This window comes from Pipistrellus kuhlii, unplaced genomic scaffold, assembly GCF_014108245.1.
Source record: "Pipistrellus kuhlii isolate mPipKuh1 unplaced genomic scaffold, mPipKuh1.p scaffold_m20_p_4, whole genome shotgun sequence".
NCBI classification, from domain to species: Eukaryota; Metazoa; Chordata; class Mammalia; order Chiroptera; family Vespertilionidae; genus Pipistrellus; species Pipistrellus kuhlii.
Genome location: NW_023425540.1, coordinates 8,676,621 through 8,692,047, shown reverse-complemented (window position 1 = coordinate 8,692,047; position 15,427 = coordinate 8,676,621).

Genomic DNA, 15,427 nt, shown 5'->3' with positions numbered 1-15,427 from the left:
TCCAACATGCTGGGAAAGTTTTAAAAATGAGTCGCAGTGGTGCCTTCAGTGCCAATGGCAGTATCACATGTCCAGTAGAGTCCAGCAACAGGACTGAGGACAGTGGCATTGGAATCAGTGTGGTCCCACAACTATGATATAAGTGTTGATATCTGCTACCTCACCTACCCATTTTCCAAGCATGATTCTCCTATCTTCCCCTTGATCCTGTGAGAGTCATCCAATATCTTTCAAACATATTCATTTTCTGCTTACCTTAGCCAGTGATAGATTCTCTGGCTTGCAACAAAGGACACAATTGGGCTCAAAGTGTAGTAAAGGTCAGATGGTGACTGCTGCCTGTGACAAATACCAAGCCAAAGCAAAGCCTATAAATGGAATTTACAGCAAATTCATTCCATCTCTAGGATGTAATTATTTCAGTAACTATGTAATCTCCTTTTGAGAATACTTCTGACTGAAGATTGGGCCCTGATGAATATGAATACCTCACTATGAGACACTAAGTGATCAGGTGATTATAGCTGCCAAGAATAAGGATATTCCAGTCCAGTCCAATACAAGCTGCTATAACAAAGAGACCCATTTATCTCTCATATGTATATAAAGGCAAATCCAAGAGGTAGCTCTGTTGTAGAAGAGTCTTTCTGTGTTGTTGCCCTGTTATCTCCTAAAGTATAATACTCATTTTTGTGGCAAAAATTGGCTCAACAAGATGCCCACAGGCCAGCCTATGGAAAGTAGCAAAGAAAGTCCAGGAAAAAAACAATATCTTTTTAAGCAGATTAAATCAAACATTGCTTCCACTCACATTTCATTAGCAAGAACTTTGACATACAACCATATTAGCTGCAAAGGAGACTGAGAAATATAGTTAAAGCAACCAACTGCCCAGATAAACATTGTTAATATAGGGAAAGAGGGGATTTGGGGAGAAAATTAGCAGCCTTTCCTGAACAACCTAGCCATGAAAGCAGGTATGTGTGACAACATTCTGTACTGTCTGCCAGCGAGATGTAGGTTTTAGGGGCAGCTCATTCATACTTTCCAGGTGCCCACACCTACAACACTACCATCCATTGTTCAACACACACGTAAGGCCTCACGAGGTAATCCTTATTTGCAGTTGACTGAAAAGGACACTCTCAAGTCTACTTTCCAAGCATCTGTGATAACCTGGGAAAGGGGCCTGCTGTGGAGATACAGCATCTCTGGAAACTGATTCTACAGAAGGCAGAACTTAGAGCAACACAACTTAAAGAACAGATGTTCATGGAATTCTGGCTGGTAGCTACAATCTTAATTGAAGAGCCAAATATATGAAAGAAACAATATTGGAAGACCATTGACAGGGTTTGGGGCAAGGTGTTATATGGATAGATTTCTTGGAATAAGCATACAAATGTTGTGTAGCATGAGTTTTCACCACAAACAATCCTTGAAATGCAAGTTCTTAATGATGAGTCAAACAGTCATCTGGTTGTGGTTCTAGCGTGGCAACAAGGTCTTGCAAGGCTGTAGGATGGCCCCAGAGGATGGGATATACGATCTGGACCAAGAGCCAATATTATGCTCTCCATAACAAACATGTTTGAGTCTAGGAACCAAGGGATAGAAGTGAGCAATGTTTCTCAATACCAAGTGACACATTTGCAATTTTTTATGTTTTCCATCTTGAGACTAGAGTATACTAATTTAAATTTTTTAATACTTAAAAGACTACTTCCAACAGAAAACAGGGAGTCTGACAAAAGTTCCAAAGAATTAGAAACTGAGAATAGCCCCTAAACATGTCTGGCCCTTGATAGCACTGGGTGAACTGGTGGAAATGGAGTTAAGACTGTGGTATGAGTAGAGAGCCCCCAACTACCAGAGGGAAATAACAGAGCTGCCTCCCTTCTTTCGGATACCACCTTTGCTGAGATCACACTAAGTGCCCTCCATCGACTCTCAACTTTCAAAATCCAGATCAAAAATTACCCTCTGTGCAGTCTTTCCTGATATGCTTAAACAGAACTATTTACCATATCCTTCATGCATAAGCTTACAGAGCAGCAATAGCTCTTCTCACATGATATTATAACTATTTGTTTATATGTCTATGGCCCTCAGCATACTGCAAACTTCTGACCAAGAACATTAATAATTTCAAGAACTGCAAACTTCAGCAAATTTAAAGAACTGCACATTTCTGACCTAGGAAGTTGATGAATTTTAACAAAATATATTCAATGCATACTTCGGCTAAGATTATTAATACCTACTATGATGCTTGGCATAGAGAAAACTCTGGATATTATCTTGTTTAAATTAATTAATAAGCTTCTGTAACACATATATAGAAATTAAAAGTATGAGGAAGTTTTAGTATGAAAGAAATGCCAAAGTTAAGATATGTATTGGGAATCCAGCATACAGAGGATTGACCAAAGCTTTTGGTTTGTGTACTTTCAATAGGCTCTCTGTGTTATGTACTGGACTACATCTCTCTGATATAGGTATCTGGAATCTTCTGAATCCAGCTCTAGGTTAGAAACCAAGCAGCCACTCATTAAATGTTTATATAATAGATGAATAAATGAATGAGCATATATACTTGAATAGTGTATATGTAAATGTATATTTATATATATACTATATATATATATATATATATACACTAATTTAATGGAATTCTGCTGAAAATAATAGAACATTAAAACTTCTTTATCAGAACACAATTAACATTCATTCTTTTTAACTTTTTATAACAGAGAACAGGCACATAATTTAGAGACCAAAGCAATCACTTACTTCATTTAATTAACATTATATAAAGCACTATACAAAAATTACATTTATATCCTATCCTAACTCCATATACTTTTGGTTTATTATACACAAAGCAAAAATGTGAGCAACCATTTCCCTGGTTGAGATTTCTCAAGGTGTGTCTTTTGTGTTTCCATCTTTATTATCTTGGATTTTTCTATAACGGTTAAAGCTATTTCCTCCCATCCAAGAAATTATTTCCAATATAGAAATCATTAGTGCACTTGAATATGGAATTCAGAAATGGGAAAATGAAGCCATAAAGACATAAATTAAACAAACTATTTGACAATGAGATTAATAACCTGAAGCCCAGAAACAACTTGTGTTGTTCCTTACAGAGTATCCTACACTAATACAAACAGTTTTTACCAGTTCTCATGACTGTGCAATATTTGGGGTCCATATAGCCTGTCACTCTCCAGCTCTTTAGCAAAGGGGTTTTCAAAAGTTCTGGTAACAAAGGAGTTAATGAAGTGGCGTTGCTATTAAAAGATTTATGCTAACCAGGTGTTTGAGTTGCTTGAAAAGTCAACCATTTAACATACAACCTTTCTGTTGTAAATACTGTACCACCAGGAGACAGATTAAACAGTTTCATATAAAATTATGGGTGTGTTTTGTTTTGGGTTTTGGTTTTTTTTTAAAGGGGGGGGTGAAAAAAATCATCATGTCCAACTTTTCTTAAGTTGCCAAGAAAAGTTGGACATGTGACCCTCAGAATGCCAGTGTCCTTCTACCAGCAACTCGCTTATGGTCTCACGCAGAGACAAAGGTGGACTTGGGGGCTTTAAAAAGAAGTGTAACTATAGCCTGTGCATACAGATTAATGGCTAATCACATATACGATTATATATGTCACATGTGCAAACTCATTCCAAGGACTCCAAGGTTATCGTGGCCTCTGACATCATCCTTAGAGGAGACTTTCGGTTTCTCTGAGTTATGAGGTTAACCTGTTAACCCTGTCGCCTTCACACTATTTCACTGGAAATCCTGCCTGTTGGGAAATTGTGGTTTTTCAGGCTTACAGTCTTGAGCTTTGCCTTATACAAACTAACCACTAAAAATGAGGGGGGAAGAAAGAGGGGAGGCTGCTGGTGAAATGAGCATTTCAGAAAATAACCTCAGGGTTAACTATTCCAATTGCTCACAGGTGGGGTTTGTAACTTTCCGTGAAGGGATTCACATGTGCCCAGAAGAAGCCACTGCTGAGGCGGGTTTTTCCCTCTGGGGGTGGGGGTGCCGGTCATGTCAGCAGTGGAGTAACCATATTTGTTCATAGTTACCAGGCTGTTGTGCTTTTGTTTAGTAGGTCAACATACTGTCGTCGTCTTAATTTGTGTCTGGGCCTATCACGCAAGGGCCATTCCTCACAGAAGGTTTTAATCAAAGCAGCCAAACCAACAAAATAGGACATCCTGGTCAGAATTACGCTCTCAACCTCATTTTGAACTGTTGCATTTTCAGAGGTTTGGCAAATTTCACAACAAGTCACTTACCAAAATGTTCGCATTTAATGAGGGGCAATCTATAATAATAAAAGTGTAATATGCTAATTAGACCAGACGGCCAAACTGAGGAATGACCATCCAGATGACCTTCCGGACGAAGCTGGGGCTGTGAGGGTCAAGCCCCTTGCAGAAACTCCTTGCACAAACTTCCTGCATTGGGCCTCTAGTTTTTATATAAGAAAAGAATAATCTTTGGCCATCCAGTCCTCTGAAGGTCCAACATCCCAGTTCAATGAAGCATGAGCTCTGTTTCCAGCCAGTCTGCCATGAAAGCACAGTGTCTACAGGTTTGAGAAGAATTTTCTACTCGCAGCCCCAGAATCTGCACACCAATCCCACTCTCTCTGAACTCCCCATAAGCATAGGCAGTGCTTACTATTGGGCTTTCTCTATCCATCTTTCTGCTTTCTCCATGCTGCGTGGATCTTGCAGACAAAACAATTTGAAGTTTATGAAGAGTGCCACTATTGTTTAACAAAATAGAGCAGAGAAGAAGACAGGCACCATCCCTGTCCTCAGCTTTTGGACGTAGCAATAGGTTGTTCACGAACAGAGCTGGTGAACAAAAATAGATCCAGAGACATGGAAGCATGAAACAGACTGTTGAAACTCAGAGGAAAGGCAGGGGCCAGTGGGTGTGTGGGGGTGGTTATCAACCAAAGAACTTGTATGCACATATGCATAACTCATGGGCGCAGACAATAGGGTGGTGAAGGCCCGGGGTGGGGGGCAGGAACGGGCTAGAAGAGGTCAATGGGAGGAAAAGGGGAGCATATGTAATACTTTCAACAATAAAGATTAAAAAATAAAACAGAGCATTACAAAGTTATCTCTATTTACAAAATAGTACCCTGATATCTTAAATAAATAAATGAAAATTCAGCAGAAGCCTATATTGTTATTAATAATATTCTAAAATTCCTTCCATTATGGTTACAATGGTGTTCCATCAAAATTCATATGTTGAAGTCCTAACCCTCTGAATGTGACCTTATTTGGAAGTAAGGTAGTTAGAGAGGGGTAACCAAGCAAAAAAGAGAAAATGAGGGCATTAAAGTATCTCTAAAAATGAAGGAAAACCAAAGATTCCCAGAAAGTACAAAAGTAGGAAAGAGCCATGAGCATTCTCTCTGACAGCCCCCAGAAGGAACCAGGCCTGCTGCCACCTTGACCTCTGATTTCCAGCTTCCAAAACAAATATGTTGCTTTTTTAAAATATACATAAATATATATATATTTTTTATTGATTTCAGAGAGGAAGGTAGATGGAGAGAGAGATAGAAACATCAATGATAAGAGAGAATTATTAATTGGCTGCCTCCTGCATACCCCCTACTGGAGATCGAGCCCCAAACCTGGCCATATACCCTGACTGGGAATGGAACCATGACCTCCTGGTTCACAGGTCAATGCTCAAATACCAAACCAAACCAGCAGGGCACTATTCTCTGTTAAGCCACCCAATTTGTGGCACTTTGTTATAGTAAAGTAATGTGCTATCTAAAATGAAATATTTCTATTCCTTTTTTAAAATGTAATAAAGCCGACAAAGAAGAAATGGCTGTGGCAGCATGTAGAATTCTAATTGGGGAATTTTTTTAATTAACAAATCTTAAAAATATTTTTTAACAAAATGAAGACATCTGCTCAGTTGAACCTCCATCCAGTATGCTAAAAAAAAAAAATGTATAGCCCCATATTAAAGGAATTTATTTTTGTTTCCAGTGTAAAATAAACTTCCAAGAACATACTAGTGGGACATTGGAAACTATAGCTCACAGATGTAATTATGGTATTGTAATTCACAAAGAAAATAAATACAACAGAGGAAATAAACTTCAGTTCTGGAGATAACATGATCTATAAACCTACATCTAAATTCTAATAAGTACCTATATGGGTCCAAAATCTAGTAAAGTGAGAAAAGACACTGTTTTTTACTTATTGTGAAAATTTAGAATTATAACTGTATTGCATTACAAAACACATGGGGGGGGGGGTTTGAAAAAAATTAGAATTAATTTATCTTTGCAATTTTATTGAAAGTATCTAACAGAGTGACAGAATTATGTCACTTAACATTTTTTATTGTTTAAGTTGACAGAAATATCACCATCTAAATGCATAGCCAAATTCACCATAAATCCATCATCTCTTACAACGATATAATGGAAGAACACATAAAAATACAGTAAATGTCAAGTGAAATTTGCTTTGAATCAATAAAAGGTTCTAAGTTAATATCCCTAACCCATTATTCTTAAATGGCTTCTCTGTCCCCAAAAGTCTTATCCTTTGTATTTGGGAATTTCCCCCCATTTTCTCCTGTTTTATGAATCATGATTATTTGACAAAATGGGGAAATTGAATAGACATAAGCCTTATGACTATTTAAAGTAATCTGTCTTTTAAGATAGTTATAGTTGAAGCAGCATGTCTCCTGTTGGTTTTATTTCTTCTGTAACATAGCAAATGAACATCATCTTCCTTCATCCATCCACCATTAGACAAAAAATATATATTTTCTCTCTATTCCTCATTAATTTTTTTCATCCTCATAGATTCTACTAAATATTAGCAATTATATAGCAGCAGGTAGTTTAGATGGTTTTTTAAACTTAGCCACATGATCTGCTAATTCAGAGAAAATTCTAAACCCATAATAAAGGCCTCAAAAGTAATAGTTAAATATCACTATGAACTGAAAATTTGTGTTCTCCCAAATTCATATGTTGAAATCTTAATCCCCAATGTTACAGCCTTTGGAGGTGGGACCTTCAGGAAATAATTAAGTCATGAGGGTGGAGCCCTCTTCAATAGAATTAGTGCCCTTATAATTAGAGACACAGATGCTATCTCTCTGTGTGTATCATGTGAGGACACAGCAAGAAGACAACTGTCTGTAAATAGAGAGCTCTTACCACAAACTAAATATGCCAAGATCTTAATCTTAGACTTCCCAGCCTCAAGAACTATGAAACTAAAACTTTGGTGTGTGTGTTTTTTTTTTATATCAGTCTATGATATTTTTGTGGTAGAGCCAAACCAAGACAAATATTGTTTTTTTTTAATTTACCCTAATAGGAGTATAATTTATAATATTAATTTCCTTCCAAATATTTATTTTCATCAGCGTAGGGATGACTATAGGCACAGTGTTTCCCAAACTTTTGACATATGTGTACCCCTTCTATAATTTTCATAACGCTGAGTACCCCTGGTACTCATGAGAATGTAGAATTAGGCGCAGCTAAGCATGGTGCAGTGTATATCCCCACCAAACTCAGGTGCAACGCGTACCCCCACCAAACTTTTCCGTACCCCTGGGGGTACATGTACCACACTTTGGGAAACACTGCATAGGGTATAACAAGTGGCAGGAGCCCAAAATGAGATCATTTCTGCATAATATTTGGTCAGTGCTTCAAACCTAAAGGTTTGGCAGCTAGGAAATCCCAAAAGAAACAGGAAGCCAGTGATTTTATCATAACAAATGGAAGCCAGTAGGTTAGCAAGGAGAAATGGTAAGACATAATGGAGTACTTAATGGGCCAAGTCTTAGAGTTTACATTTGCTCAGTTCTGCTGCCTTTATGCTGTCCTGTTCCCCATGTTGCTCCATTCCTGGCCTAGTCCCTCTCCTGGGATTTGTAGATCACCCAGCCTGGTGACTCAGTTGGTCGGAGCATCATCCCATACACCAAAAGTTTGCAGGTTCAATTCCTAGTCAGGGCACATACCAGTTAGGGTGCCTTTTCTCTCTCTCTCCCCTTCCTTTCTTGCTCTTAAAAAAATCAACAAACATACCCTTCAGTGAGGATTTTTTTTTTAATTGTCTTGTTGGACAGCAGAAACAGATACCAGAGTTCAGAGTAGCCAAGAGAACTGCATTTGGAGAAGCTGGGTCTCAGAGAGGAAAAACTATAGAGAAGGAGCCCTAATAATTTGTATAAAATTCCCTCCTTAGGGCTTTAGTCAACTTCTAAGATGCACATCTGTAGGGCACATTTTCAAAGCCCAGTCAAGAGTACCAATCAGATGGCTGGAGAGCACAACAGAAATGTCTAAGGCCAAGGAGTTCAGGTCCAGGACTTACAGACCTGGAGTATACACATGACATTCCATAAATGCTACCTCCTATGAAATCTCTCCCTAGGTATAAGGGTAATGAGCAAAACTAAAACAGACTTGCACTCTGGATAATTTTCCTCTCTGCCAGAACAAAATTTAGCACTATTTAGAAGATAATATAATTCAGAGCACCTACAACATATAGACAATGTTAGTTATACAATCAAAAATTACAAACATGTTTAAAAAATCAGTAAGAAAAAGTTCAATAATAAAAGCCCAGTGGCCATATGGCAGAACTACCAGAATGACCCATCAATCAGTTGCTATGACACAACTGACCACCAAGGGGCAGATGCTCAACGCACGAACTTCCCCCAGGTGATCAGTGCCTACCACAGTGGGAGTGCCACTCGGCTGCCTGAGATGAGCAGCTACTCCTGCTGCAAACTCTGGGCCAACAGGCAGGAACCCAGGTTGTAATCATCACCTTCTTACCCCAGGCTCCTCCTCCTCACTCCCTGCCACCTCCTACAGACAACCGCAGGCCAGGCAGTGTGATCCCAGGCTTACAGAGCTGATCCCAGAGGTTGGGAGGGGGGGAATGTGGCCACCGTGGGATTGAGGACTACTCTGTCACCTTTCAGTGCTATTGTCCCTGGGCCCAGCCCCAACCGGGTCCCCTAGAGAGGTGAGTGCTCCGGCTCCATGGAAGATGCCAGATCAGGGAGCAGTTGTTCTGAGGGCGGGTCCACATCTGCTCAGCAGACTGGGATGAGTGGTGCTCCCATAGCGGCCCAGCCCCACAATCCCCATCCTCCGCCAGTACACGAATCCCATGCACCAGGCCTCTAGTTGAGAAATAAAATAGAACCAGAAACAAAAATAATTCAAATAATGGAGTGCACAAATGAGGAATTCAAAATAACTGTGATGAATATATTTAAAAGAAAAGAGAAAAGATATGCAAAATGAATAAAGAACACAGAATTTCAGATGTGAGAGTGATCTGGCTATAACATCTGTCATCCCGCTGATCATCAGGGTTGATTCTGCAGAGCTGGCTAGGTAGGCAGGTGCCCTTTCTCCCTCACCATTCCCTGGGTGTCCCTCTCCAGGCTGTGCTCCTGGTGGAAGAGGATGATATTCCCACCAAGGAGAGGACTGGTCTTCAGTCAAGGGTATACCAGTAACTGAGCTATCCTGCTAGAACCTCCAAACAAGCTCTCAAAATTCTAGGTGTTGCAAACCTCCTAAGAAAATTAAATCCTACAAGTTTACAAGGTTGTTGTTGTTTAAAAAAAAAAAAAAAAAAAAAAAAAAAAAAAAAAGTTGAGCAATTCAGCCAAACAATTTTTTCCAAAAAGGCAGAAGTGGTGTTTTGATGGGTGTACATGATACATTTCTTTAAGAGAAAAAAAATGAACACAACATGCTTATTAGTAAAAACAATGTTTTACTTCTAAATCCAAAAGTCTTATTTCTTCAGTCAGGATACACTAAAAATCGTCTTATTCCCAAACTCACAGGTGATATTTTTTGGTTAAAGATTGTTCATATTGAAGCAGCTTTAGTTTCCTCATCATTTTCTTTGGATAGATAAAACTAAACTGGATAACACTCTAATTGAATGTTCTAATGTTTATTCAACAAAACAGACATGGAGACAGTGAGTTTCAATATGCCTATGAGTCTGAAAGCATAGACGAACACTAACACTACTGAGAAGTTTTTATAACACACAAATGTAAAGTCAAGAATTCACCAACTAAAGACAAAAAAAGGAAAGTAAGCTAACATGGTCACTGGGGAAATTGCACTTTATAGTATGCACATTCCAGGCCTTGCCTGATAATCCTATATAATAAAAGCCTAATATGCTAAGTGTCCAACCGTTTGACCATTCGACTAGTCACTATGATGCACACTGACCACCAGGGGGCACACATTCCAACCGGTAGGTTAGCTTGCTGCTGGGGTCTGGCCGATTGGGACTGGGTGAGATGGGCCAAACACAACCTGAAACCATCCTGTGTTCCCTCCCCAGCCCTAATCATGCACCAGTGGGGTCTCTAGGCCTGGCCTATGCCCTCTCACAATTCAGGACCCCACAGGGATATCAGAGAGCCAGTTTCAGCCTAATCCCCTCAGGCCAGGCCGAGGGATCCCACTAGTGCACAAATCCATGTACCAGGCCTCTAGTAACTAGATAATAAAGTATTGTCACTTTTAATTAAATTTATTGGGGTGACATTGGTCAACATGAACATATAGATTTCAGTTGTGGATTTCTATGTTACAAGATCTGTATATTTCACTATGTGTTCATTACCCAAAGTCATATCTTCTCCTGTCACCATATATCATGACCCTCTTCTGCCCCCAACCCCTAGCACTGTCATTTTTTTAAAACGTATTGTATAGTAGGACCTCCTGCCAGATTAATTGCTTTAAATTATGATCTTCCCTTGTCCTTTAGCACCTTTCAGAAAGTGATCCAAGAATGTTTGTCTAACTTATTTTCCACTGAGGAAATAATAGTCAAGCTTATAAGCAAATAAAGTCTCATCTCCTTGGTCAATTTCAGTCACGTGGAAACCCTTTTATCCTGAAATTACATTCCCTGGAACCAAAACCTAAGGAGAGTATTTCATCATTTTAGCACAAGCACTGTTTTCCTACTTTTGCGTTCCTTGGTACTCATTCAGATTTCCCCATCTGCGAGCTTGTTTCAGGGCCATTCTGAAAAGGACAATAGAATAACATTGCCATCCAGACTCTGTGATACCAGTTAGGCTGGTTGTTCACCTTCAAAGACTTGAACTGTCAGGCCATTCTGAGCCCTCTTTATACCTCTCCATCAGTGGAGACAGCATCATGAGCCCAGGCTCACCTTGGCATATATATAGGATCAGAACCAGTACTCTTCACTCACTCGGCACATTGGTCTCTGGCTTTGATTTTCCTTTCATGGTGACCTTAGCTAACATGCCTTTTACCCCAGGTTCACCTATGAAACTGGACCGTTTGTAGCCTTTAAATGTCCTTCTGTAGGGCTAGACCACCCTGATAGAAGGTGACACCCTTCCTACCATATAATGACATCTCAAATTGTCCATATCCCATTTTTCTTTTGGATGAATACCCATCTTTAATTCTTTCTGCTCAAGCTCCTAGTCCTGGACTTCGAAGGACTTGCACAGTAAGCCCCATGGATGTGACTTGGGCTCATCCTGACACCTCTAGATAGAATCTTCCTCTACAGTTATTTGTGAATTCTAGCCTTAAGTCATCTAGTTTTTGTTTTCTTGCCTCCAGCAACAGGAAACTTAATAAAGAATGGAAGAAATGCACCCTCCATGCAAAAAGCCTCTCGTATTTTGAGTAGTTAATACAACTTGTCTCTGATAGGATAAGATTCATATAGACTTGAACATTCAGCACTCAGTCAACTCTGAAGCTTTTAGTTAGGGGTAGAAAAGGCTATTAAAATGAATAGACACCTGCATCCTTCATGCCCTACCTTATCTGCAACACCTACTGACACACAATTTAGTAATATTTCCCAAATCTTAAGTCTTTGCAAACCTACATTCCAGTGTGCAGACTAATTTGGCTTAGAAGAACTAATAAAGAATCTATGGCCATTTTTAGATTTTACTTACTTAGAACTGATCTTGTCTACCTTGTAGAGAACTGGGGGGAAAAAGAATTCAACAAGGCAGAGCGCAGGGAAGGGGCCAAAACATGGAATTCTCTGGGCAGCAGTGCTCAACCAGAAATAAAAACAATCACTTTAGAGGAAAAAAAAAAAAAACTGAGAGAAAAAAGGGTGTAAGGGAGTATATTGGAATGAATACTTAACTGCCTTCCCTGGACTTTCCTACGGTGATTAATTTCTCATATGAAGCCATTCTCTCTTCTCTAGGGCCTACCTTATCTAGAGTACGCAAAGGGCGAGGTGGTGATTGATATCTATTCCAAGTCGTCACAGCAGATACAGCACACTTGCTGAACAAAAAGAAACTTCTTCCCCCAACACTGATAGTGGACAGATGGCTGGCCTGTGTCCATATTCCAGCCTTGGGGCCCCAGAGGGTAAATCAGTAAAGTCTTGAAGCTCAACAGGCCACTTAGAAGGTGGGGAAAGAAGTGCCTGAATTGGAAGCGTTTGCTGGGGCTTGTGGGGAAGACACTACTGGGGATCACTGATCTATAAAGCCCCTGGAGATCGAGCCCCTTGTTTGTGGAGCTGGAGGTACCACCAGCCATTCACATCTAGTCACAGACAGCCTGACAGAAAGGCAAAAAGCAATCACTATCCAACAAAACAGGGAAGATTTTACCACTAATCTCCTATAAGGAGAACACTGTGCCTTTCTTTCTCACAGGCAACAGAGAGATAAGCCAGGAGAGAGGTGGGCAGGCAGGAGGAATACTGTGGCCATCAGTGCCTGCCCTAAGGCCATAATCCAGCCTGTGCTGGTGACTGCAGTCTTTATGTTTCAGATCCTCAAAGTAAGTGAAACTGAATGGACTCTATGGGAGCTAAAAATGATTGACTTTTTCTCCCACCTTCTAAGTTCTCCTTGTTGGGCAAAAAACAGGTGAACAGGGAAAAACTGAAGTTTAATATGTGTATTGGGGAATTCACATGGACATGACAATTCCCCATGGACAGGGAAAGAACATTGAGTGTGTAAGTCATTTTGGACAAAGGAGAAAAGCAGTGTGGATAAGGAATTAGATTTCAGAAGTGAGAGTGGACAGTTTACAGGTAGTTGAGGAAGAGGATACATACAAGGCAGGAAAATTGCCCTAACGTGACTCAGAAACTCTGGGACACGGGCGCCTACGTGAAGCCCTCCTGGACTACCATACTTAATTTAATTGGCTAAGGCAGCATCTGAAGGTCTCTTTTCTGTCATGTGTTTCTCCGTCTGAATCTCTTGGGCAGGAAAGATGAGAGGGTCAATGGTTCCTTCTGAGTCTAAATAGCTGAAAAATCAATATCTCAAGAAGCAGCTGCAGGGTGGCAGAATTTTGGTCTCTTCAACTCAAACCGAGATGTCCTTAAAGGAGCCCACCACATAGGAAATGTAAGGAGAGCTGAGGGATCACAGAGATAGGAAAAAACAAAAATCCCACTTTTATATCCCAGTGAGTTGAGACTACTCATAATAGTTACAGTAACATTCATTTTATGTACATTATCAATAGGCAAAAATATGGCAAACCTCTGAAGGAACTTTTCTAGCCTCTACTTTGTGCACTCTCTAAGAGTTTCAGAAGGGTGAAAACCCCATCTCTTCTAAAATACCACTTACGGGAGAGTGTCCTTCCTCAAGTTGTTCTAATGCTGAACAACGCTCTTGGCAGGGCACTTTCTTCATGAAGTTGGAAGTCCTTTATAAATGGGAAATGCCCACATCCTCCTCCTAAGACATCGTAACGACTCGAGGTTCCCCATTCCAAAGGAGTAGTGGGCCTCAGTCCACAATGTGACTATGGTTTTTGATCATCCATGCTCATCTACACAGAGACAATGTGAAAACCAAAAGTGTTTCCTGTGGTCTTTCCTCTTTAGTAAATCTCTGTACCCCAGAGCCGTGGTCGGCAAACTGCGGCTAGCGAGCCACATGCAGCTCTTTGGCCTCTTGAGTGTGGCTCTTCCAAAACATACCATAGCCTGTGCGAGCCTATTTTGAAGGAGTGGTGTTAGAAGAAGTTTAAGTTTAAAAAAAATTTTGGCTCTCAAAAAAAATTTCAATCATTGTAATGTTGATATTTGGCTCTGTTGACTAATGAGTTTGCCGACCACTGCCCCAGAGCATGCATTTTGTGCACCTTCAAAAAGCCAACAACTAGCCGAAACCGGTTTGGCTCAGTGGTAGAGCGTCGGTCTGCGGACTGGAAGGTCTCAATTCCGGTCAAGGGCATGTACATTGGTTGCAAGCACATCCCCAGTAGGGGGTGTGCAAGAGGCAGCTGGTCGATGTCTCTCTCTCATCGACGTTTCTAGCTCTCTATCTCCCTTCCTCTCTGTAGAAAATCAATGAAATATATTATTTTTTTTAAAGCCAACAACTAAACAGGCAAATAAAATCCAAATAATTTTTTTAATATATTTTTATGGATTTCAGAAAGGAAGGGAGAGGAAGAGAGAGATAGAAACATCAATGATGATGCCGAAACCCGTTCGGCTCAGTGGATAGAGCATCAGCTTGCGGACTGGAAGGTCCCAGGTTCGATTCCGGTCAAGGGCACGTACCTTGGTTGCGGGCACATCCCCAGTAGGGGGTGTGCAAGAAGCAGCTGATCGATGATTCTCTCTCATCGATGTTTCTAGCTCTCTACCCCTCTCTCTTTCTCTCTGTGAAAAATCAATAAAATATTTTTTTTTTTTTAAAAGAAAGAAAAAAGAGACATCAATGATAAGAGAGAATCATTGGTTGGCTGCCTCTTGTACACCTCACATTGGGGATCAAGCCCACAACCTGGGCATGTGTCCTGATTGGGGATTAAACCATGACCTCCTGGTTCATAGGTCATTGCTCAATCACTGAGCCAGGCTCCAAATAATTTCTAAACTTGATATGATACAAAGCTAACAGATGGTAATTAAGTAGATTTTTCCAAAAGGGGATAGTATGTTGCAGTGCCATATACAAAAAGTCATTGGGAATGACTATCCATGAGAATTAGGAGCTTGAAGAGTTGACAGGGTAAGTAGGTAAGAGCTGAGTCCTCCTCTGTCTTCTAGTATTTGATGGAATAAACATGTCTCACAAGAGGGGAACTGTCAAAATTCCCAAGAACTACAGTAATTTACACTCTGGGAGGGGAACAGAGTACAGGGCATGTGGAAAATTTGGAAGCCAGTACCCAAGAAAGACTGCTGTAGTAGATTAAATTTACAGAATGGAAACGAATTTGTTAGCACAACTGTCACTGTTTACCTAAAAATGTTCTCTGTCAATAATTGGTCAACATAAGGATGTGCTGTCATCATTGCATAATAAACAGAGAGAC